At 43.7% G+C, this 25,608-nt stretch overlaps 1 protein-coding gene across 1 annotated transcript in view; it reads left to right on the plus strand.

Annotated features, from left to right (window-relative positions):
* The window catches only part of VPS41 (VPS41 subunit of HOPS complex), an 841,276-nt gene that overhangs the window by 547,640 nt on the left and 268,028 nt on the right, over window positions 1–25,608 (plus strand). The window lies entirely within an intron of this gene.

The following is a 25,608-nucleotide window of genomic DNA, read 5'->3' on the forward strand; positions in this document are numbered from 1 at the left end:
TCATGTGTTGTGGTTTAACTTCATTACTGTTAGAAGTGCAGTAAAAATACTTTACACATTGCCTCTAGGTTAAGTCTGACTATTTATAAGCTACCAGAGGGGAGAGCAGAGGTTAATTTGGGGTTTGCTTCTGTCTCACCCTGACAGAGATTTTGGTTGCTGCTTGAGTATGGTTTCACCCCCTCAACCTGTAGGCCAGTTTCCTACAATACTGCTCTATCAAAGCTGAAGATATGTTAAGTATTATTGCATACACTATGAGAGTGTCTCAGAGACGCTGGAGGTGTAATGTGAATGCAAAGAGAAAAAGACGATTCCTGGTGACTCTGCAGTTTACGGGTAAATGCGCTGAATTTATATATGTGATAATCACATCTTGATATCAGTCCAGAAGAAAATTCTCAAGAGGGCTAAAGTTTTCCCAGTTACAGAAATTGTTTCCAAACAGGTGTGAGTTGTCAATGTTGTATCAGGACAATGACACGACCAGGGACAATGACACTGTCCTAGGGTTGTCTAGGGCATTGATGAAGACCATTTTTTTACTGTGTTGTGGGCACACACCACCTTGACGTAGGCCATAGTTTTCGAGAATTCTCAGCAGTCACTTAGGGCCAGATGTTCTCCTGCTAAACGGAGATTCACTTTAGTCAGCATGTTGTAGAAGGGGTCCTGTAAAGACATAGTTAAACATACTAAACATGGATGAAGTGTTTCTTACTTCATACACTCACAAAAGTACATGCCAAACTATAAAGCCATGGTCAAACCATTAACAATAGACAAGTGACACTGTAAGTGAGTAAATATCATGAAACGCCGCACTGCACACATGCTGTCTTAATCATGGGAGTAGTGAACAGCACAACTGCATGCAAATTCATACTAAAGTAAGTATATACCCGGCGCTAAGCTAGGGACAGCCCCATTGCAGAGGTAGATGAGGGTGGCCTTATAGTCACACACTAGGAGTCAAAAAGCTATAGAAAGGCTATCACATGAATGCACATATTTGGTGGAAGGGCCCTGGTAATGAGACCAGGATTGCTATTTGATGGTTTGACCTTGGCTTTATAGTCTGGAATGTACTTGTGTGAGTGTATGAATCTATCAAGAACCTAGTAACTGGTACAACATGTACCCAGGGTCTATAAATTAAATGCTACTAGTGGGCCTGCAGCATTCATTGTACCACTGACTAAAGTAGCATTTTAAACATGCCTCAGGCCTGCCATTGCAGCCTGTGTGCAATTTTAAACTGTCATTTTGACCTGGCAAAATAAACTTTTTCATGAATAGCTGATCTGCAAAGGTGGGCCAGACCTAAAGTGCATTATTACATTGGCCCTTCAGCTTCAAATGTAATCAGTCTCTGAAACTCTTCCTGGGCTAACAAATCCCTCTTCAAAACAAGACTATGTTTTTTTGCTATTAAATGTATTGTAAAGAATACTTGTTGGAAAACGAGGCAGTATCTGTGAGACCTGCACAAATAACATGACTACATTTGTCCTTCACTGGGAACCAAACACCCAATTGTAGCGCCTGACTCTCAGAGGTTAGCGTTGTAGAGCAGTCTGAGGCTTACTCAAGGGAGGTGGTGTGGGCTAGTAATCACCTTTACAGGTGCGCAGAAATAACACTCAATAATTGATTGTCCAGTCTGTTCTTAGCTTTATAAAAGTAAGAGTACATTTATTAAGCACACACACTACTCAATACTATGCACCAATTTACAAATATACATAAGCTGTTGGAATTACTTTGTGACATTGCATAACATCTTCACCCCTCCCGCAGGGGGGTGGGGTCTAGTAGCACCACTCCCATGTATGCACATCATCTTGCCCCCTAATGCAGTTAGTTGACCATAACCTGGAGCGAGGGCCCTGCGCACTGGCACCATCCCAGTGGCGACCCACCCCATTACCCCAACAAGCATTTAAAATAGGCACTCCTGCCCTGGTGACACATAATCCTGACTGAGCATCCCGCACTGACCATACAGGATACACCTCTACATCTTAGGGGCTAACAGTCTGGATTGTTCTTCACCTAAGCACAACAGCAAGAATACATGTTTAAGCATCACTTAAGAATGACAGTACTAATCACATTTGTTGGTTATTAGATTGCATTGCAATTACAGCCCCTAACGGCATCATAGATGAACTCACAGGAATAAGCATATACATCCAGACAGCCTAGCAGGAATGTCGAGCAACATAACCCTATTTAGCTTATGACATGACCTTACACAGGTACTTCACAATACACATGTGGCTTTCAGTCCCTCTAAAAGGATAACCTTAATAAATGCCTTTCTAGTGCACTTGCACCACTTCACCTCCAGGGGATGCCCTTTCAGACATCCACAACTCAGACCTCCATGTCAAGGTGTAGTCCTTTAGGCAACCCCAGCTGCAGAACAAAAGTTCCAGCCATGGGGATGCTGATGATGCTTTCCTGAGCCCTTGAGGGGTTATTCTTTATAAGTCTCCATGAGACTTAGGGAGGGACTTTCCTCCGTTGTGCTGGGGGAGACTGCGTTACTCCTGCAGCTCCCCTTGCATCCTGGCACTCACTTTCTAACAATAATATTTTCATTTTCCGCAATGCATGTACAAAATGTTGCTCCACACTTTTAGTAACGAGGTTAAGGAGCGCGGAGCTATTCATGAATTATTTTACGAGCATCTGGCAGAGCTCGTACCAACGCTGCACACTAATTTTCATTCATATTTGGATTAGTATTGTGACCATTTTGTACCTTTGTTGATTGACTGTTTTTGCTTGAAACATTTGAGAGCATTATAACATTCACTAAAATAAACGTTTTGCCAATTTTGCCATGCCTAAACCTTAATTTTTAATACATATAAGTCACCCCAGAGTAGGCCCTAAACAGCTTAGTGCAGTGTATTTAAAAAAGTTAGACATGTACCTTTAAGTTTTCTATGTCTTGGAAGTGAAAAACCCTTAATTTTGCTTTTCACTAATGCAAGGCCTACGTCTCCCATAGCATACCACTCGGTTAACTTATCACATTTTATAAGTGATAGCTTTTGTTTGGGAGCAGGTAGAAATGTTGTGTTTACACTCTAATGAGTTGTAATTTAAAAACCCTCTTTAATCGTGAATTCAGATTTTAAATCACAATTCTGAATATGCCACTTTTAGAAAGTTAATAGAAGGACATGATGGATGGAGTGCTGAAACTTTTCAGACACTCACCCCCAGTCACAGATCTGGGTTGAATCCATCAGAGTCTTTAGCTCACTTCACCACCCCAGTTCAACACAGCTAGTTAGAAAGTTGGTATTTTCCTGTCCTCCCATTCCTCCAGAGACAGTGATACAAGTGGGATAAGGTGTTGTCAGGATGGGAGGGGCAGAGTGGTCAACTACCACACTTGCCCTTCAAAGGAGCTGTCCCAGCACACTCCTAAAGTATTTCACACTAGTCTGTTGTCACCCCAGGTTCTTCTGAGCCAGGGTAGGGGAAGGAAGGGAATTCCACAACTAGATGGGGTTGGTGAGGGGTGGGGCAGAGTCAAAACGTTTTTCCCACCTGAAACTCTACAGAAGGACTGCTCTGCTGCCAGAGGACTGCTTTGCTGCTAGAGGTTTGCCATGCTGTCTGAGAAGGAAGACTGAACCTGCACCCTTCATCTCAGGACACCTAAGTGACTTCAAGGGTCAGTTGCAACTGGACCTACCTGAGCCCTGCTGTCCTCTGCAAGAGTGAATCCCTGATCTCCAAGAAGCACCACACCAGGTTCTGGGCCCTTGGTTGGCATCAGAGTGCACTTCTCTGACGACAAAGGAGAAATCCTGAAGTTATGGCGTCTACATGACTGCAAATAGGCCCGTTCACACAGAGATGCTGCCTCTGTGATGACCGCCAGCACGAAGCTCCGGTGGACATGACTCTTCTCCCTACAGCGAACACCGGCAACGACGGTAATGCAAGATCTGCACTTAGCGTTACAGCGGCGACCACCTACGACACTTTCAGCAGGACTAACCTGGTCCCTGTATCCGGCCCGCGCTCCATCACACTCCTAAATTTAGGACTTTATTCCCGGTCTAGTGCAACCAGATAAGCGTGAGAGGCGCTTTGTGCTCTTTAGTGCTATACTTAACTAAATATTTGAAAATTCATTACTCTGGTTCTGCTGATTGAATTTTTGTCATTTTGTTGTCAAATAAGGTATTACATTTTACTCTACTTTTATAAATTACTGTGGGACTTTTCTTGTGCTGTGTTTTCACTTTCTTACTGTTTTAGGTTCTGCATAGATACTTTACACATTGCTTCTAAGTTAAGCCTGACTGCTTTTGTGCCAGGCTACCGGAGCATTACTCACATGTTAATTTATTTACTTTTGTGGTTCACCCTGACAAGGATTGTGGCTGTTGCTTGAGAAGCACCCCAACCGACAACTCAACTTCTCACAGAGGCCAACCAGAAAGGTGGAGATCAAAGGCGTCTGGACTCCGATGGAGGCCTGGCTCCATATCAATCTTCTGGAGCTGTAAGCCACCTGCTTGGTGGTGAAAGCCCTCAAAGGAAAGCTGGTGCAGGTGCTGATGGACCACACTATTGTCATGTGGTACTGCAAAAAGCAGGGCGGGGTCGGGTTGGTGACCCTGTGCAAGGAGGCTTTGCATCTGTAGACGTAGCTAGACTGCTTAGGAGTTTATCTGTTGGGGCACCACCTGGCAGGTTCTCCGAACGTCAGAGGGGACAAACTAATCCATTAATGCCTTGCAGATCACAAGTCGCTGTTACATCCGGAGGTAGATCAGGGTCTTTTCCTCAAATGGGGCAATCCCTGGCTTGATCTTTTCGCCACCACTGGGAATGCACAATGTTAGCACTTTTGCGCACTGGAGTTTCCAAGCAGTCTCTCACTTTGAGACGCATTCCGTGTAGAGTGGAACTCTTGTGTGCCTTTCTGCCAGTACTTTTCCTGCACGGAGTTCTGAAAAAGATCAGGACTGATTGTGCCCAAGTCTTCCTTGTGGCTCTGGATTTGGCATGGAAAGTATGGTATCCTGGGCATGAGTATGTCTCTCAATCCGGCTCCCTTATAGGGAAGGTCTCCTTTTGCAGCAGCAGGGCAGGGTTCTGTACTCAAATCTGAACATCCTGCTCCTCATGCTTGAAGATTGAACAAAAACAATTGAGTGCTTTTGATCTTGCTGCTGAGGTTGTAGATGTCACCATAGCCACCAGGCCTCAACCAAAGCTCTATATGCCTCCTATTGGGATACGTTTGTGGCTTGGTGTGCTTCGAAACAGATTGACCCACTCTAGCCAAGCTGTTCAAGGTTTTATTATTAGTGTTGTCCCTCGCCCAGCTTGGCCTTGCTTTGGACACTATTTAAGGGAACCTTCTGGCTTTCACCTTTTTATGGTTGCCAGAACAGCCCTCGTTGTTTAAATCGCAAGTTGTGATACTTTTCTGAAAGGGTTTTAATTAATGTTTCCCCCTTCTGCACTTGATATGCCGCGATGGGAATTAAATTTGGTCCTCACAATCCTCCTGCGTGCACTCTTTCAGCCTCTACACAGCTGTTACCTCTGGCTCCTTACCCCTGAGAAATTTGTGTTGCCATAACATTGAGCGAGTTGCAGGTCCTGTTGGTCAACTCACCCTCTACCACTTTCTTCTGAATCAATCTGTTTCTGCAGACTTGAGTTTTCTTCCCCCTCCACAGGTCAGAGCAGCACTCTTCTGGTGTTCTTTGCTCCGCTTCAACTTTTATAAGGAGAGGAGAGACTTCACTTGCTGGATCCAAAAAGGGCTTTCAGCTTTTACATTGATCATACGAAAGACCACTGGGTGGGGAGACTGCTTTTTATCCAATTCACTGGAGCAAAGAAAGGCAAGTCTGTGCAGAAAAATACCATTTCACCCTGGATCGCACTCAGCCCAAAGCCGCCACGAAGGTTTGCTGGCTCATTCTACCAGAGTTAAAGCTGCTATCACTGTTGGTGCACTAGATGGCTATTCTAGACCTTTGTTGTGCTGCTACATACATTGGCTTCACTTCATACGTTCATAAGGCACTATTTTGTAAACAGGCAGGTCCGCTAGTAAGGACGTTTTGTCTACTCGCTCCTCCATGACTTATGGTTTGAGCCAGTTCACGGACCAACCTCCTGGTAGGTACAGCTTTAGTATTTATTCAGAGAGTGAGGAATCTGTGGTTAGAAGTCTGTAAAAAAAACAAGGTACTTACCTTCAGTAAAGTTTTTTCTGGTAGAGACTATTTCTAACCGCAGATTGCTCACCGAACCTCCTGCCTTCCCGTATTGTGAACTGAGCACTTTCATCTAAAACGATTCCAACTTCGAAATCTTCACACTGGTTATGATTTCTCAGATTTTGACTCTGCGTCAGAAGGCTCTGGAAAATCAGAAAGCAACTGATGGCAGGAGGCATGAGTGGCACATATATAGGCCTGCTCACGGTATGTCTGAGATGGAACAACATTGATGTGGAGCCGCCTGTGCCACTTTCTGATGCATAGGGGTACTGCTGAAGTTTTTCCATATCTAGTCTGTCACTTTAGGGAATATTCAAAAGGTGAGGAATCTGCAGTTAAAGAAAAAGAGAGTTAACAAAGATTAATAATTTGTTCTTTTGTAATTTTTTGAAAATTTAGCAATACAATACCAAAATTGCAGAAGGTCCTACGAGTGCCAAACTCATTGCAGCACCTTGGAACGTAGAGAGAGCATGCATTGCTGGCAGTATCGATAGCATGTAAAGATGTAGCTAATGATTCTTGTTGGACCTGACATCCTTGGCCTGGTTTTCCCCCAACTTTTTGCCTTTCTACCTCTTATTTTTGCTGACTTCGTTTTTGCTGGCTTTAGGACCAGGGGTCGGCGGAGCTCGTGAAGTTCAACTCTGTGGAATTTCACAGAGTTGTCTGAAAACTCTGTTTAGTTCTGCAGAGGTCCGTTGGCACAGACTTCCAACCAACCTCATAAAAAGATCCCTCCACCTTTAATCATGCATGTTCTCTTTTGCCCCACTCCGCAGCACATCCTGTTGCAACTATGAGCTCCACTGATATTTATTGTGGGCCGCCCGTGATGCTTGATATACTCTCACTTCGGATGGGTGAATGGCAGAGTAGACCTGTTGTGTCCTTCTTGGACCCACCAATTGCTTGCAAATATGCCAGAAAGTTATCCGCTTTGTTCCTTTAGTTTATTGTTGAAGTTTTCTGAACCTGACATCTGTGTTTCATGAGAATCAGTTACATGAATATGTCTTTCACATTAACCCCTTCCATGCTCATGACGAGCTCAGCTCGTCATGGCATATACCTCTCAGGTGCTCATGACGAGCTGAGCTCGTCATGACCACACCCGTTTTTATTGCTGTCCAGCACAGCAGGGGAAACTCTCAAGCAGCGATGAGGTTAAAATAAGCTGCTGTTAATTTTGCGGTTATCTTCCACTTATAGTTGAAATGAGCTTGTGCCCGAGCTATTTTAGCCTCAGAGACATGGCTGAATTTCCTTTTGGACGCTTGGAAAAATTGGGCATACGGCCTCAGACTGACTCCTCTGGTTTGTGATACCATCAGTACTGCTAACAATTTCAAATCACTGCCCACATTTTGCCTAAATGATCAAATATTTGGTCAAGCGCAGAAAAAAAAATGGAAAAACAGATGGACATGGAATTTTGCACATCTTGTCGAAACCTACTACTACTTACCGTAGCCATGGTACAATTAGCTGCCTCAAAGCCGTGTTGTGCCCGTCTCCTGCTGAAAAGCTTGCCTGTATTTTTTAGCTTAATGGCGGCCCAATTTGAGGTGCTGATGAGGGCTTTAATTATTAACAACACCTTCACAGTAACACATTCTGTTTCCACTTACTGCAGAGGGCTGCGCTGCTGAAGAGAAGATGACAGATTCTTTCCCGTTCCTGCATTGCGTTATTCAGCGTTATACTTGGGTGATTTCAATTTGTATCCAACACACCACCTCAGGCAGACTGTAAAGGAGGAATCTAACATGTTGCGTGCCTCCCGATTTGCTCTGAAGGTTTCAGTCTGTGTCCCACAGAAGCACATCAGCACTACTAGAGTGCATTACTTGAATGTAGCCATAGGTGCAATATTATATGTAGAAACTCAGGTTGATCCGTGGTACATTCCACTACGTGGCTGAAGGTAAAGTGTTTGCTTAACTCCGTGCTCCAATTGGAGCGCGGAGTAGAAAAACTTTGCAAGCTCTGCTAGCGGAGCGAAGTTTACCTCCCAGGACTATTTAGGACTCCACTCACTTTAGTACTGCTAACCAGTGATGAAGTGCTTGTGTCTTCTTTAAACATGGTAAATGGGCTTACACCCAATTGGCACATTTAATTTACTTGTTTGTCCCTAGTGAAGGGGAACAACATGTATCTAGGGACTGTAAATTAAGTGTTATTACTGGGCCTGTAGCCTTGACTGTGCTACCCACTTAACTCGCCCTTTAAACATGTCCCAGGCCTGCAATTACCGTCTGTATGTGCAGTTTAAACCGCCATTTCAACTTGGCAAAATATTTATACATATGTCACCCATAGGGTAGGCCCTAAACAGCCCAGATGGCAAAGTGCAGTGTCATTTTAAAACATTGAACATTTACTTTTACTTTTTGCATGTCCTGCTAGTGAAAAACTCTTCAATTCCTGTTTCATTACTGCACGGCCTACCTCTCGCATAGGATAACATTGTGTTAGCTTATTTGATTTTAATTTTGATTTGAAATTTGTAGAGCGCAATAAATGCCCTATGGCGTCTTGGCATTAAACATCTGCAAATTGCCTGAATTGAGGTCTACAAGGGTAGAGAAAACAACCAGGACTTCAGATGTTTCCTTAAGCTTGTCATATATTGGATAGACATTTAAGATACCAAGACAGTCGATTCCAAACTTGTCAGGTAGAGTGAACAAACCTTATGCCACCCCAAGAAATTTCCTTCTTTTTTGGAACAATGTCTGTTTTACAACCTGCAGAGCGCAACAATCTATTAGGTGTGTACCATACAAATGTATTTTTCATGTACTCAGGTCCAGAACTATAAAGTGATTTGCGTGCCGTACAGAGCTTTAAAGGCCACTCATTTTGTAACTGAAAGCTAGTGAAGCTCCAATAAAGCACCCAAAGCAGATTTCAACTTTCTCATATTCTTAAGCTGACGTGCAGCTGCGTTCTGCAGTGTCTAAAGCTTGTTTACAGAACGCTGATATATGCCAAATACAGGGCATTGCAATAATCCAACCTTGATAACACCAACGCAATAACAACCGATTTCTGAAAATCAAAAGGAATTAAAGGCAGAACCTTCCTCAGAGTTCTCAGCAGAAAGAAACAGGATGAGGTCAATTTATTAATCTGGTCTGTGAATGACAGATTAGTGTCAAAAACTGCCCCTAAATTCCTGACTTTTGGTACTGGCAAAGAGGGAGGACCCAGAGTCTGGGGTCACCAAGATTGATTACAAAAATAGGTGTCCTTCCTGACGAGCAGAACCTCTGTTTTTTCTGAGTGCAACTTGAGGCAATTGCCACTCATCCATCTAACAATTGCACACATGCATCTGTTAAACCTGTCAGTGAGCTCATCAGCATTGCTGGAGATCAACACTTCAAGTTGAATGTTGTCGGCATATGACAGTATGGCAAAGCCAAAGGAATTCATCAACTTGGCTAAGGTAGCCACATACATGTTGAAAAGTGTTGGACTCAGTGAGTACCGCTGGGGGACACCACAAAGCAGGGAGAAAGATTTTGAAATGAACAGACCAAGGGCTGATTCCTCAATCCCAATTTCCGCTAGGCTCTCCAACAGGAACGCATGACTCGCTGTATCAAAGGCTGCAGATAGGTGCAAGAGGAACACCACAGCCCTCCCTCCGTTGTTCAGGATGTGTCTGATCTCTTCAGTAGCTACATCCAGAGCTGACTCGGTGCTGTAACTTGATCTGGAGCCAAACTTTGCCTCATCCAGGATCTCATTTTATCTAAATACTCTGAGAGAGTGTTGTTTACATGCTTTTCAAGGATCTTCGCCGGAAAAGGTAATCGCAAGATGTTTTTTTCTTACTTGGGGTTGAGAGAGTGTTTTATTTTAAGTAGTGGACGAATGGAAGCTTTTTTCTATTCTGTAGAAATGATATCTGCATGAATAATGATATTTAAAAGTGGTAAGAGCCGTAGCTACCTTTTCAGCTAGGTCATGTATTACTTTAAGCCCGCAGGGGTCTGAAGGGCCTCCTGAATTAGTACGATCAATTAATTCTAGCGCTTGGTCAATCATCAAAGGTGGAAAGTTACGGAGCTCACTGTGTTTGAGGCTCTGGGAGGCAGTGTCAACACTTGGAGCATTTAAAGAGCGTGTTGAATCAAATTGTTTATATACTACCTCAACTTTATTTTTGAAGGATTCTGCCAGCTTATCACAAAATGGCATTATTGCATTTAATAAATACCAACTTTCACTTGAGAGCATGTAGGAATGTTGAGTTTGGTGTCTAAAGAATTGTAATTTGAAACCCTCCTTAATGGTAGTCGGATTTTCAGTCACAATTGTTGAAAATGCTACTTGTAGTAGGTTGTGTTATTAGAGACAGCGGTCCCTATCAACGAAGATTGTTGCCACAACTACATCTTGACTCCATACTCTGACTCATGACTTATGTGGAGCATAAGATGTTTTTTCTACTGTGACTACTGTAACTTATGTATCACCAAAAGTCACTTTGCAGCTATATGCCTGAGGTCTGGAAATCTGCAGATTTCCAGTACCCCATCACTTCCTGCTCACTGCATGAGATTATATGCTGGTTCATGTTTATCTAATGTGTAAATAAATGTAATATATTCCATTTGGACAGTAACATACCAAACTCTGATTGTAGTTTTGTGGTTCTGATTGCATATCTTCGTTGATAGGGACCGTTGTCTCTAATAACATACTCCTACCCTTGGTCCCTTCTGACTTTCAGGGTTCGCTTGTCCTTTGTTCACATACTTTAAGCAAGTTGGCATTTTCTTGTCCTAAGCATTTAGTGCATGCATCTTGCAACGCGTGACTAGGTGTAGCTGGCAGTTGGTGTTTGTGTTTTACTCCCAGACAGTGAGACAAAGGAGAATAGGTGTTGGTAAGATGGGCCATCTCTAAATTGGTGAGAGGGAGGCGCTGTCACCTACCACACTTGCACATCGCAAAGGCCCTGTCTGAGCACACACACAAAGGGTTTGACACTATTCTTTTGAGACCTCAGAAAAGCTGGGACCAGAGCAGGGAGGCAGGAGATTCCAAGAAAGCTCCAGAACATTCGCCTGCTTCAAAGTGGGTACCAGATTTAAATATTGTACTCTCAGACCCTACTCTTCAGTGCAACTCCGAACCTATGGAAGACTCAGCAGGACTCCTGTGCTGCTCTGCCATTAGGACTGCTACTCTGTCTCCCTGCTGTTTTGCCACCTGAGTGGAGTGATCTGGAACTGCATCTTGAACCCAGGACAACCAGAGGGACTCTAAGGGCTAGTTGACTGTTATCATAATCAGAGCCGCAGGGATTGAAAAGGTTCCAACCACCTTGAACCCAGCACTTTTCTGCTGTGAGTCCTACCTCTCAAATGACGCCACTCCCATGGAAGTGGGCCGTAAGGTGCTCTGCTGCTTTTCTGAGATCCTGTGAGCAGAAAAGATGCAGCACAGCGCATCTCCCAGCATCCACATCAAAACACCCGGTGCTCAATGCATCCCTGATGCAGGTCCTAGCATCAAAGCCCACAACTTCATCAGAACTGCTGCTGTGGGACCTTTCTCGATGCATTCCTTCCCACCGCAAGCCCCTTGTCCACAGCATCCTTGACGACTATGCATGACTTCCACCTCAGCCTACAACTTCCTCAAAATCACTGCTGCACAATGCATCCTCGACGCAGGACTTCCATTTCAAACCCGTCATCCGTAGCTTCCTTGACAATGATGCAGCGCTCGATATCGCAGTCCGCAGCTTCCTCAGAACCGCCGCTGCACAAAGCATCTTTGACGCGAGATCTCACAGTGCTCAACAAACCAGAATTTAAGGTACTTTGCTCAGCGCTCCTAACTTGGTCCCTTTATTTGGTCCGCGGTCCATCGCAGTCAGTCTGAACTCGTGACTTTTGTCCCGGTCCAACGCGACCAGCTAACCACAATTAGTGCTTTGTGCTTCTAGGCACTTATTTTACTTAAACCTTTAAAATTAAGTATCTCTGGTTCTACTCATTGGATTTCTATTGTTTTGGTCTCAAATAATGTATTACATTTTACTCTACTTTTTTCTCTGGTGTGGGATTTTTCATGTGTTGTGGTTTAACTTCATTACTGTTAGAAGTGCAGTAAAAATACTTTACACATTGCCTCTAGGTTAAGTCTGACTATTTATAAGCTACCAGAGGGGAGAGCATAGGTTAATTTGGGGTTTGCTTCTGTCTCACCCTGACAGAGATTTTGGTTGCTGCTTGAGTATGGTTTCACCCCCTCAACCTGTAGGCCAGTTTCCTACAATACTGCTCTATCAAAGCTGAAGATATGTTAAGTATTATTGCATACACTATGAGAGTGTCTCAGAGACGCTGGAGGTGTAATGTGAATGCAAAGAGAAAAACACGATTCCTGGTGACTCTGCAGTTTACGGGTAAATGCGCTGAATTTATATATGTGATAATCACATCTTGATATCAGTCCAGAAGAAAATTCTCAAGAGGGCTAAAGTTTTTCCAGTTACAGAAATTGTTTCCAAACATCCAAACAGGTGTGAGTTGTCAATGTTGTATCAGGACAATGACACGACCAGGGACAATGACACTGTCCTAGGGTTGTCTAGGGCATTGATGAAGACCATTTTTTTACTGTGTTGTGGGCACACACCACCTTGACGTAGGCCATAGTTTTCGAGAATTCTCAGCAGTCACTTAGGGCCAGATGTAGGTCGCCCAATACCAGTCGGTAACGGCCGAAATTACCAAATTTCGGCTGTTACCGATCGGTATTAGGCTATTGAGATGTAGGTGGCTACATTTCAGATTCGGTAATGTACCGAATCGGTAATTTAAGGAATCAGTAAATTACCGATTCCTTAAAATACCGAATCTGAAATGTAGGGAAAACTCAAATTAGTGCATTGCACAGTTAAGGATTCGGTATTTACCACCAAATAAAAGTTGGTGGTAAATACCGAAAACCTTTGAAAAAGCAAATTTGTGCTTTTTCAAAGGTGCAATGTGGCAGACATACATGCCCTTAGAGCATGTATGTTTGCCACATGTGCACCCATGCACTATTCAGGGGTGCAACAGGGTGTCAATGTGCCACCCTGCCACCCTTGAGAATGTTCCCCCTATTACCGATTCGGTAAATACCGAATCGGTAATAGTGATTGGCTTCCCATTCATTCCTATGGGCCTCCAGGGCTCCAACATTGAGTTGCGATTTGAGAGGGTCTAAGACTTCTCTCTCCATATTCTGCCAAATTAAACTGAACATTCAAAGGTGGAACGCATCGTTCTGGCATTGAGTGCAAGTGATTAAAGTGAGTATTACCTGCTTTTCAGTTATGTCCTGGGTGTGCATCCGCTCTTAGACAGCCCAAGACAAATTGACCTAGACATCAAACATTTCCTGTGGGATAGAGCCAGGTATAGGGTTAAGCTTGCAGCCAAGTTCAACTACCCTTAGACTCCTGCAGATTGAGGCATATCACAATGCCCAACAGTTACCTATCAATTATATACTTCGGCACAATTACCTTTTTGAGATCGACTGGAGCTGGCCGCCCTCCTGGAAAATTATGGAACTCCTCATATACAGATTGTGGCTTTGCTCTTTCCAAGGGAACTTGACCCTAAGATGAGATTACTACTGACATCCTGGTTCACTGTTCATAAAAGTCATAATGATAGACCCTACCAGCAATTAGAGAATTCACTCTGGAACAATGACAAAATAGAACAGGGGGCAACCCGTTAGCTGGAGAACATAGTCGGATCAAGGGATCTTACATTTGTGTAGCTGACACAATATATTCTTGGTGATAATCAGAAGTAGATATACTGACAACTGAAGTACTGCCTTACACGTGTTGGTACTCACACACCCTCAACCTTTTCACCTATATACAAGTACATTCATTTGTGAGGTGGGCAGCGAGGAACCGTGACAGGCCTACAAAACACCCTCATCACTGAATTACATTCTATGTCCACATTGAATGCCCTGTGCACCCAGTGTTAAGTTAACCTTTCATCAGAATACACAAAAGAAGACTGGTCTAAATGGATGGGTTTTCATGAGTGACGGCTGAAGTTCAGGTACTTTAATGTTATTGGGCATCCTAACACCTAGTCAAATAAGGACTAAGTTGCAACTCTCGCTGTTGGAGATGTGATCAAGAAGATGGTACATTATGCTATATCTCTCTGGGTATTCCCATTACTCATACCCTACTAGTTAGAGATATGGGATTCATCGAGAAGAGATTGTCTTATATCCCTCAATCCATGTATGGAATGATGTATAACAAAACAAAGAAGCGTCTCCCTCGTGGTGTAGATGGGTGGCCACCTCACTTATTGTGACCAAAATTTGTATATTAAGACAGTGGAAAAGTACAGTGACTCCTATACTTTAGAAACGACAGACAGAATTTGGCCTCCTACCCTCATCTTGGAAGAGAACCTACAGGGTGCCAGATACTATGGAAGTATTTTAAAAAAATGCCGTACCAACTGATCCCATTGTAAAAGTATTGACAAGCATGCCACTTCATAAGATCCATACCCATATGCATAAGGATCGAATGAATGTCCATATATGTAAGTGTAAAGCTGAATGTGAATTTATGTTCCTTCATTTTCTCTTTAGCACACACTGTGTTAAATGAGAAATATTGCAATTTCTACTTAGGTTTAGTTGTTATTTTATTAGATGTATTTGTTAATTGGTATCTGCATCTGTTTTAAGCAACCGGCTTACTGAAATATGTCACTGGTGATATATATATATATATATATATATATATATATATATATATATATATATATATATATATATATATATATATATATATATATATATATATATATATATATATATATATATATATATATATATATATATATATATATATATATATATATATATATATATATATATATATATATATATATATATATATATATATATATATATATATATATATATATATATATATATATATATCCCATCCTTTGAAAATCACTTGTTGCCACGGTGCACCTCTGGGTCAAAGGCAGCCCGGCTATCAATCCGATTCACCGCGCAGTAGCGCGCGTGCACTCCTCTTAGCAAAATTTACGCCCAACTTCAATGTTCTGCTACAAAGCCATATACTTTATTCAGTTTGAGCTTTAAACAAAAAAAATATATATATGTCCTGCTATGACTGGAAATGGGTACTGCAGGTCATAATAGGACTTTGTAATGTTGATTTTCATCAGTGTGAATGCAGCCTCTGTAGCAATATTGAAAATAGCAATTAAATATTGATTCCGGGAGACTGTCAGACCGTTGGTCCCAGTTTTGTGAGAACCACTGTTGGACAGGATTCAGAAAGGGTTCCCAGTTTAAGTTTAAATAAAGCAGTAGTAGTAGTAACTTTATTCGATCAATCATTCACATAAAATATACACAACATACTTCTATAAAATTGTATTAAATACTAATAAAAAATATATAATAGACATCCTAAATACTTCATAATCATAGAAAATAGACATAGTATAAAAACATCATACTCATTAGTACAAAATATTTATAAAAGCAACCTCATTTTGTCCTAGGGGCAAATTGGTTTATAAACCCTTGACCTAATCCATCCACTTGTATTGAGCTCAATTTATAGTATCTATAGCATTCCTAAAGAGCACAAATGTTGTTACCAAACTACACAATAGTGGATAAGATGTTTGTCCGAATACGCCAGGCGTAAAGCAAGTATCGTGTTAGTGTAAAACTAGCCATTTAGTGGTATCAGATCTGAACACTCGCAGCGCGTCTTTTGGCCGTGTAAATGATAAAAGTTGACAGAAGTTGTTACTGCGACTGTGGCACTGTCTAACCTGTGCCAGCGTGGTCCCTGCTGCTCCAAAAGAAGTATCCTATGAACCACTTGTGCCTGCCTTAGAGTATTCTGCTGACCTGAATGAGTGACTAATGTGCAGAATGGGCTATGCTACTCTTACAATCAAGCTGCAGCTCGAGTCACTCGGTGCTGAAGAACAGATTGGGGGCTGGAGAACTAACTTTACATAAAATTGGACTTAGCAGTCTGTCTTCAAAGTGCCTCAAAGCTGTCCTGTTGCCACCTGAGACCTACTGCTTGATGGAGGACTGTGTCAATGCCCCATCCTAGGGTTGCAACTGCCACCAAGACTTGCCATACCCGAGGACAAATTTCTGCTGCGCTCACAAGGCATAACTGCTGCCAAATAATCCTGGAAGGCTACCTTCTACCTCCATTGTCTTCAGGATATATCAGAGCGGCGTATGCCCACTCGGCCCGAGTGGGGTTGCTGTGTGACTCGATTGTGACCCAGCATTCCTCTGGTGAACACAGGCTGTTAGCCAAAGCCCCCTAAAGCCCACCACCTTCTAGAGAACAGTTGGGAGATTGATTGGCTGATTCATCCAGAGAGACTTAGTGCTATAGGTTAGTGTTTAATGCCATAGAATGAGTAAGTGGTGATACATTCATTATTATGCCATGATACCCTTGCCTGTAAGCAAGGGAAAGGATCGAATGAATGGGGGGACAGCCTTCTACCATAATAGCACACACCTGTATATCTGGTATCTGTTACTTTTTGTGGTGTGTATTATTGAGCCTTAGTGTGTAATAAAGTAGCATTCTTTATTGAAAGTAAAGCAATGAGCTGGACAATTACATTATTACACTCTTGGGCGTTCACTGACTTCTGAGCCTACCTTACCCCCTCACTAACCTCTCTCGAAAGGCTGTAACTGCTCACCAACGCTACCACTGAGAGTTAAGTGCTTAAGGGGTTGTACTTGTCCCAGTTTTGCAGAGCCATAGTTGGACGGACTGCAGGACAGTAGGAGCAAACAATACCATCCATTCTACGGCTGTGGCCATTAGTCATTGGCTGCTCCTTGTCCCAGTGAATGGGGTTTAACTGCATTAACATTCAAAAATGTTTCGATTACATCCCTATGTAGCTTGACATTTGAAACAGTCTGGGTAGATAGTACATAGGGAGGAATTGTTAAAGAGTGAGGCGAGGCAGAGTAGGATACTAATTGATAGGGCAAATAATGTGATGCTAGCTGAAAGGGAAAAATATTAACTTATTAGTAGCTGTAGTTGTAATAGTAGTCGTTGTAGTTTACATATCACTACTGGCTTCTTGGGACAGGGCATCATGGCGGTTAACTAGTCAAACCAAGCTATGACTACAGCAAACTAGAGCAACCTCAATAGCACTGCAGATAATAAAAAGGTCTCACATTTGTAACTAAACCTCAGATGGTTGGGTGTACTTCTAATGTCATGAAGAAAGGTATTCCAGGTTTGTAAGTCTAGGGCAGAAAATAATGGCTTCCTGTTGTGGCCTTGAGGATATGTGGAGTATAGAGCAGGCAGGTGGCAGAGGGTGTGAGGGTTGATACCGGGCCACGTCCCTCATTAGTTTAGGCCCTGCTTTGTAACATGAATGCTGTGCCTCACTTAGATTTTTTTTCTTTTAAATAATGTGTGTCCTAATGGGCTCTAGTGGAAGGTAGTAAGGTCGTAGCAAATGTGCGATCCTTTACTTGAGCCAGGTGTTAATCTGATTGCTGAATTTTAATTGACGTGCAGTTACATTAGTTAAGCCTTTCCTCGACACTAAGTACAACTCTACAGTTGTTTTCCTGTAAGCTGGAGCGAGTAAGGGGAAGACTTTAGACTATACCTTTAACAAAAGAAAACAAATGAACACCAATGTATTAATATATTCCTTAAAACTTAGGTTGGTGTTGAAAATGACTCGCATATTATGAGCACTAGCGACTTACAAGGAGAGGGGCCAAGATCAGTGGATGTCCAAGCATCAGACGACATCAAAAAACTGTTAGGGAATATTAGTATCTCAATTTTGTTGAAGTTCAGAGAGTGTTGGAGTCCATCCATGTGTCAGTAACACTAATTCAGTCTTAAATTACTGTTACTGCATAACCACATCTCCAGAGAGGCGAATGATTAATTTAGTTTCGTCAGATTGGGATTCAAAACTTAGTCCAGTCAGCCAAAAATATATGATCACACATGCAAGCTACATAAATATTTAACCACGTGGGACTAAAAGCTGACACCCTGAGGCGCATCACATATAATAGATTTACCATTTTGCAAAAAAGACGAGGAGATGTGATTGGCTGGACAAAAAAAGCCAATCCCTTCTAAGGCAGGTCTCCCATAATCTCCCCTCAAAAATGGACATGGAGGATGGTATGGTAGACTGTGTTGAAAGCAGCAGACAGTTGGAGAATGACAGCAGCTGCTGCACCACTCTCATCCATAGTGTATCTGATGTCATTAAGGAAACCACCAAGTCCACCTCAGTACCATGACTAGTCCAGAAACCTGCTTGAGCTGGATGAATTGTATTCGGTGAATGTTGTATGTTGAGTGTTGGTCCTTGACCACATTCGCATTCACTTTAGTAATCTTAGATGAAAGTTCGATGAACCTGAAGGTAACCAGCACCGTTGGGTCTACTCTAGGCTATTATGTTTTTAAATTAGGGACATCTACAGTCTATTCCAATCAGAGGGGTCCATTCCTTCAGTCAAAGAGATATTACTTTGTGCTGTTAACGGTGGTTTCATCAATGAGCTAAAGCGTTTAAGTATTTTCGCGGTATGTTGGGGGTCTGAATAGATTTTGCTGGTCAATATTTGAATGGTTGGAAACTGATGAAGAAAACGTTTTGAGCAAGAATTCAGTTTTAGCATGAATGATAGAGGGCTGATCACTCGAGTCTTCAGAAGTTCTCATTAAGGTAGAATCAGCTCTTGGAGAAGTGAACGTGCTTAAGATTCTAAAAAATTAGTTAGTGTGATTAGAGACAGAGGAAATTGTAGTTTGATAATAGGCCTCTTGTGGATTTTATTAGCTATTTATAGAGTTGTGTTATTTGAATGGAATTCAGAACATATGCAGGCCTGTTTTTCTTTTGTCTGTTCTGACGAGAGCAGGTAGGCGAAGAATATTGGTCGTTGAAAATGTAAGGATTTACTTGATGAAAATGTCATGTGTTTGTTGGGCAATGGCCTCAAAAGCACCAATAAGCCAGTGCCACCCTCTGTCACATTGCCAATAATAGGGCAAACAGTAGTCTACAAGATAGGGCAGGTGTCAATGAACTGGGAAATATTGTAAATGATTCCTTTTTCATGCTCAAATGAAAATCACTCAGTTGGATAAAATGGACTGAAAACACATAGGCAAAAGTAGTTGCACAAATAGTTCAATAAAGTTACCTAATACATTTTGGGGCCGATACATTAGCATACATGTTAAAGCTGCAGAAGAGAAGAGGCCAAGAAGAAGCATTTACATCTCTGCTTCCAAAAACAGTGGATAAGAAATGACAGAAATATTTGTCTCCTTACCTACTCTGTCTACATGTGAAATTTTGTGATTACGAGCAACAAGTTCACAAATTTCTGGAGCTAATTCAGCCACATGTCGATGACTGAGCGAATATCTAGATTCTGGTCAATAACGAGGCCATGACATTCCAACCTGTATTTGAAAAGTGACCTTGAGTCAATTAACATGCAGGATAACTCCGCATAAGAAGCAATATGCAGTGAGGCGAGAGGCCTAGAGACAGAGGACCTGAGTTAGACTTTAGTGGATGAGATACTCAGTCACAAACGTGGCGGCAATGGGATACTCCATCACAAATGTGACGGATATCTATTCAGCCGTATTACAAGTGCAATTGAATGTAATGCACTTGTAATACTGCAGACCCGATGTCCGTCACTTTTTGTGATGGAGTAGCCACACCAGCGATCTCTAAACCTGGCCCAGGTGCCACAAGGAGGTGTCCAATATATGCATAGGCATGCAATGTATCTAAAATAACCGTCTCACCGTTGTAGAGCTAGGAATGGCGAAGAAGAAGCAGAAATGTACTCTACAAGCTCTTCGCAATACCAAATGATGTGCCTGCTTTGGCAACGTAACAACAAGATAGTGGCATGGGTGGAGATCATTGTTAAGGTGCCAGTGCTTTCGCATTCAATTAGAATGATGAAAATAAGAGAGAAAATGGAGCCCAGGATCTTCCAAGCACTGCTAGAATAGTGCAACTACTAGAAAAGACAAGCATTTACAATGCAACGGTTTCGCCTTTGCAAAAGTTAGAGCTATTGGCATTGTAAATGGCAACCTTTTTATTTATGAGTTGATTTTGAAAACAGATAAATAAATGGCATTGTCATTTACAATGCCAATAGCTTAATCTCTTGCAAATGCCACACACACACCGAGAGCCCCCCCACACAGAGCCCCCCCACACACACAGCCCCCCCCCACACACACACCCACACAGAGCCCTCCTCACACACCCACACAGAGCCCTCCCCACACAGAGCCCCCCCCACACAGAGCCCTCTCCACACACCCCCACACAGAGCCCCCCACACAGAGCCCTCCCGACACACCCACACAGAGCACCCCCACACAGAGCCCCCCCACACCATATACGTTTCCGCTCTCAGACCTATCATATGAAAGAACAGAAGTGAAGGTTGGCAACCTATTGTTTTTAGTAAACTTATACAAGACTCAGCACTGTACATGCTGTGCGCACTTCTCTAAAGTGGAAAAGACACTGGCTTGATGTCTGTAAATGTACCGTGTGTTTTTATGCAGGGGGCGGTCTCTGCCAAATGCTGGTTACTTTGAGGCGAGGAGGGCACAAGGTATCTAGTGTGCAGCCAGAGTTGAGACTGCTGGGCGGGCGGCCCTTGACATGAAAATGAAAGTAAATAAGAAACTCAGGTGATCTGTTCGAGGGACGGCCCCGCTAACGCAAAATGCTACAACGGGGTAGTGGGGGCTCCACACAATCGTGCCAGAGGTCTCAACACAGACTGTTCCAGCCCACACAACCACCCCATCCCCAGGGCTTCATGTTATCCGGTGGGTGCAGGCGGGGCCCACCGGCACTCTTCTTTGGGGACGGAACTCATTGATAGCCATTAGTCTTTGACCCAACGGCGGAAAGAAAGAGGGAGAGCAAGACCGACAACAGTGGCAAAGGGAGAACACACAGATGAAAAGGAACCCAGGCGTGTCCAACCTAGGTGCAGGAAAGCTATACTGGTGGATAAACAGACATGGTGTGACATACAGACTAGACGGCCTTGGCATTTGGCAACCCCGTCATTCTGCAACAACGCCAGCAACATTCTTAGAAACATGTAGGCGCTAGGACGTATTCTTCTCCATAATAAAGCACTGCCCACCTCTGACTGAAGCTCCCTAAAGACCAGGCAATAAGTCTCAAAGACTGCACCGATCTTTCAGGTGATGGGCAGGAAATAAAGTGGGGCAGGAAATAAAGCGGCGCACGTTCGGCAAGCACTTGTGTAATTACTCAGCTCCCAGCAGAACATGACCGGTCCGAATGCGTGATTCTACACCTAAATCGAGCTCTAGATCGACCTGGTAAAGATGAAGGGCGCAGTCAGTTCTGCAGGTACACAACGGGTCAATGCAAGGTTCCCGAAGTAATTCTTGAAAAATACACGCACGTGAACGTCGCCTTGATAGACGTCTACATAAGGCAGCTGGGTGCTTTAAATAAGTTTGGCTGGAGCCGTCTCTCTTTCTGAATACTAGTTTTTCATCCCAGCTGAGAGAACTGTACAGACCACTTACCGTCATGCGCCGCTGTCCTGCGCAGTGGCGGTCTCGTCTGTACTGCGCTGCAAGTTTCATGGCAGCGTGGGAACACCGACGGAGCCCCCCCAACTTCCCAAACACGGGGCGACACCTACCTTGAGCGGGGTCCGGGGCCCTCCGCTTCTTCGGACCGGCATTGTGGTGGCTCCCGGCGCACTGTACACAAACGAGAGGCCCGAGGCGGCGAGAGCTACCAGCGGGGACAGGCAGCCGTCCGCCGGCTCCCTTCGCTGCCCCCGGCGGCCCCTGACAGCTCCTGCCGGACAGCAACGACGTTTCTCCTGAGCGGCCGCCTCCATCCACCATGGAAGGGGGGAGCAGCGCTAACGTCGGAGCGCCCTGAAGGCAGTATCACCTGCTAGCCCCTAACGGTACTTGTAAAGCAACATATTACACCGTGATTAAAAGCCAAGAAATGCTGAGTGTTAACAGAATGCTAGCGATGGGCGTTTTCATGCAACGTTTTTCACCGGAACCCCCATTTGGGACAGTTGGTTCGTACCAACCGTAGCTTCAATCACAGAGGAGTTTAGTATTCCCCAAGGCTCGTGTGACTTGGACAGCAGGACTTTACTACTCTTTGTACAAAAATAAACCCTGCAAGGGACAGATCATAAGGGGCAATCCTGCCGACCGTGGGAATATTAGCGCTTCCGTCTTTAAAAAAAAAAAAAAAGTTTACATGATAGATCAGAGATTCAAATCACACTCCCCAGGCCAAGAAGCATGCGATTAAAGTATTTTTGTTTGCCTCTCACGCCATACCTGCCAGTTAATGATGACCTCGGATGCATATTTGCCAACACTTAAGAACTTTCAGTCGGGACACGTAATTATGGGCTGACTGGTATTTAGACAGTTTCAGAGGACAACAAAAGGAAACAAGAAAAATACGACATCATTGAACGAGAATACAAATAAAACAACATGCACTGGCAAAGCCAGTAGGTCTAGCTTGCATTTTGAGTGATAACTAAATCATTAAAAAGCCTGCTACAGTGAAAGCACAAAACACAATAAATTATTACTTGCTGTATACAATGTATCAATGAGGCAGAAACCTTATTGTCTTATTCATTCAGGGTTCTGTTGGGATGGAAACTAGTCCCTCATATGTTGCAATGTAAGCATTCCATATGAGGCGGAATGATGCATAAAACCTTCAATGGCATGAGATGAAAGAATTGTAGGATCACCTCTGGGTGGAGTTAACGCCCACTACATTTTAAATCATTGCAGCACAAGTCCATATTTAAAAACAAATGGCAACATGGTGTTTATATGCAGAATGAATTGCAAATACTACCCCATATGCTGAAATTTCCTTGTAGCTAGAGTTTTCTTTACAAGGAAAATAGCCGTTTAGGACACTAACATTATAGATCAAACAATGTAACGAGAAGGGGTAGGCGTCCTAGCTCATAAATGGGCCTCAACTCCATGCTGCATCATTGAATCTGCAAATTAAAGGCACAGCTCACTATTGTATCATTGCAGTATGACTTTTCAAATTCTGCCAAATACACGTAGGCGAAGCATAGGGCATTTTCCAAACCATGTATTATTAAAAAAATGAACAGCACAATCTATCTCGACAGCGCACCCCGCAGCATTTGCTCACTGGACAATTTTCTGTTACAAAAGCGAGAGAGACAGGATGGCACTGGAGAGTCAGTGAGTGAGTGCTGGGTGTGGAGAGGAGACACAGTAGGATGGCGTGCGAGATTAAAGAGGAGGAAGATAGAAGTGAGGGAGTGAGTGCACGAGAGAGAAAGCACAGGCAAAGAAGCAGGTGCGTGAGAAAGTTAGGAGTGCACAAGGAAGAATGAGACAAAATAGACTTCTTAAAGGGAGGCAGGATCTAGAGAGAGAGAGAGAGAGGACACACCCATGTCATAGGAATGTAGGGAAGGGGAGCAGGGTTTTAGAGAGAGAGAGAAGACACAGAGGTGACATGGGGATACTAAAGAGCAGGCAGCTGAAGGAGAACGGAGGATGAATGGGTGAGTGAGGTGAGGGAGACAGAAGGAGAATAGCGCAGAGACCCAGCCCATGCCCCTGTCTTTGTGCCGGTGAAGGAATGTCACATCCCTCGGGTGACACCGCTGTGTGAACAGGTGCCCCTCGTGCCTCTGGGGTCTCTCACGCCACCAGGCAAGAAGAGCTGTGTGTATGTGCATATGCACGTGGGTCATCTCGGGCAGAGGCAGGGTATCCAGCGATGAATAGAAGTGATTAAATTAAGCGCACAGAAGCGGATGATTCCCGGCACCGTCTTTGGTGTAACCTGATTACAGCAAACAGAGACAGAGTATCTATTGGCGAAAATTAATATGGTTAAATATATAGCGCATTGGGGCTTTGATCCAATTGCTTTAATGTAATCTAACCTCACAGAAGCTGGCTTTTCAAGGCGCTTCGAAGAATGTGATCTTATGGAGCGCCAGATTTCGAAGGTTAAAAGCAGTGAAAATCATGCAAGGTAATATCGCATACAGAGGTGAAGGCTTTCAGGCACTGAACTGAAGGTTATCACATAGCGCATAGCGGCCAGTACTGTGAGGCACTGAAAGGGAGCTAATCTTAGACAGTCCTGCCAAGGATCACGCAAATGACGTGACACTAACGCATTTCAGTGTGGTACTCCGCATTACCGCACTGAAATACATTGTCACGCATATGCTGTGTGATGGTTGTCACAGAAAGCACTTAATAAAACTTAGAATCTGTGGCTTGCCTGTGACTTCGGCGCGCTGCTCCAGCAGGCTTGAGGCTCTCAGCTGAGCTCTCACTGAACTGTTACAGTGCATATCATAGTGCTTCCAATCCCGGGGCGCTCTCTCACTGTCAGAAGAACGTCATCGCGGTGGACGTCACGTCGCTTCCTACTGCTGGAGCGCTGGCGGCTCGCTAGTTTATCATGGCCGGAGGGAGGGCTGCCTATAATCATGGCTGGAGGGACTGAGCACAGGATAATACCGTGGTCAGAGCGCCACAAATAACTGTGGCCTGAACGATAACGGCCGGAGCTCTAGATATATTCATGGCACCGGGTTTAAATGAAGAATATCACCCCTCCGTGAATTGTCGAGGGAGTGACTCAGTGCCGAAGCCAGGACGACCGAGGAGGCGGCCGGCCCACCACCGTGGAAACCCATTGCCGTGACTCCGGCCTCGCAAGTTAAACAGTAAGTGCTGCAGCCAGCCACGCATGTGTGTGTTAATTTAGTAATGTGACGATGGCCGCCGCCACATGTGTTTCTAATTGCACTCGCTTCAGTGCACTTTGAGCATAATCTGATCTACTTTGTAAACTTACTGCCAATTTCGTTTAAAAGGATAGGTGGCAGTGAACAGAAGTTCTACAGCATGCCTTTGCTTATCTGAATGATTTTCATGACTGTGGAGCCACAGGGTAATTAATGTCCGCGCTTTATAAAAAATGCACAAATAGGGAAATACATCTGCGTAGCATTCAGTCCTGTACGGAAGCCCGCAAATAGAGTGACAAACCTGTTTGTGAAATAACAGAGGCCTTTTATTCATGCCCTGCCATGGGACGCCTCCGCCCAC

Source organism: Lissotriton helveticus, chromosome 4_1 (assembly GCF_964261635.1).
Source record: "Lissotriton helveticus chromosome 4_1, aLisHel1.1, whole genome shotgun sequence".
Classification (NCBI taxonomy): domain Eukaryota; kingdom Metazoa; phylum Chordata; class Amphibia; order Caudata; family Salamandridae; genus Lissotriton; species Lissotriton helveticus.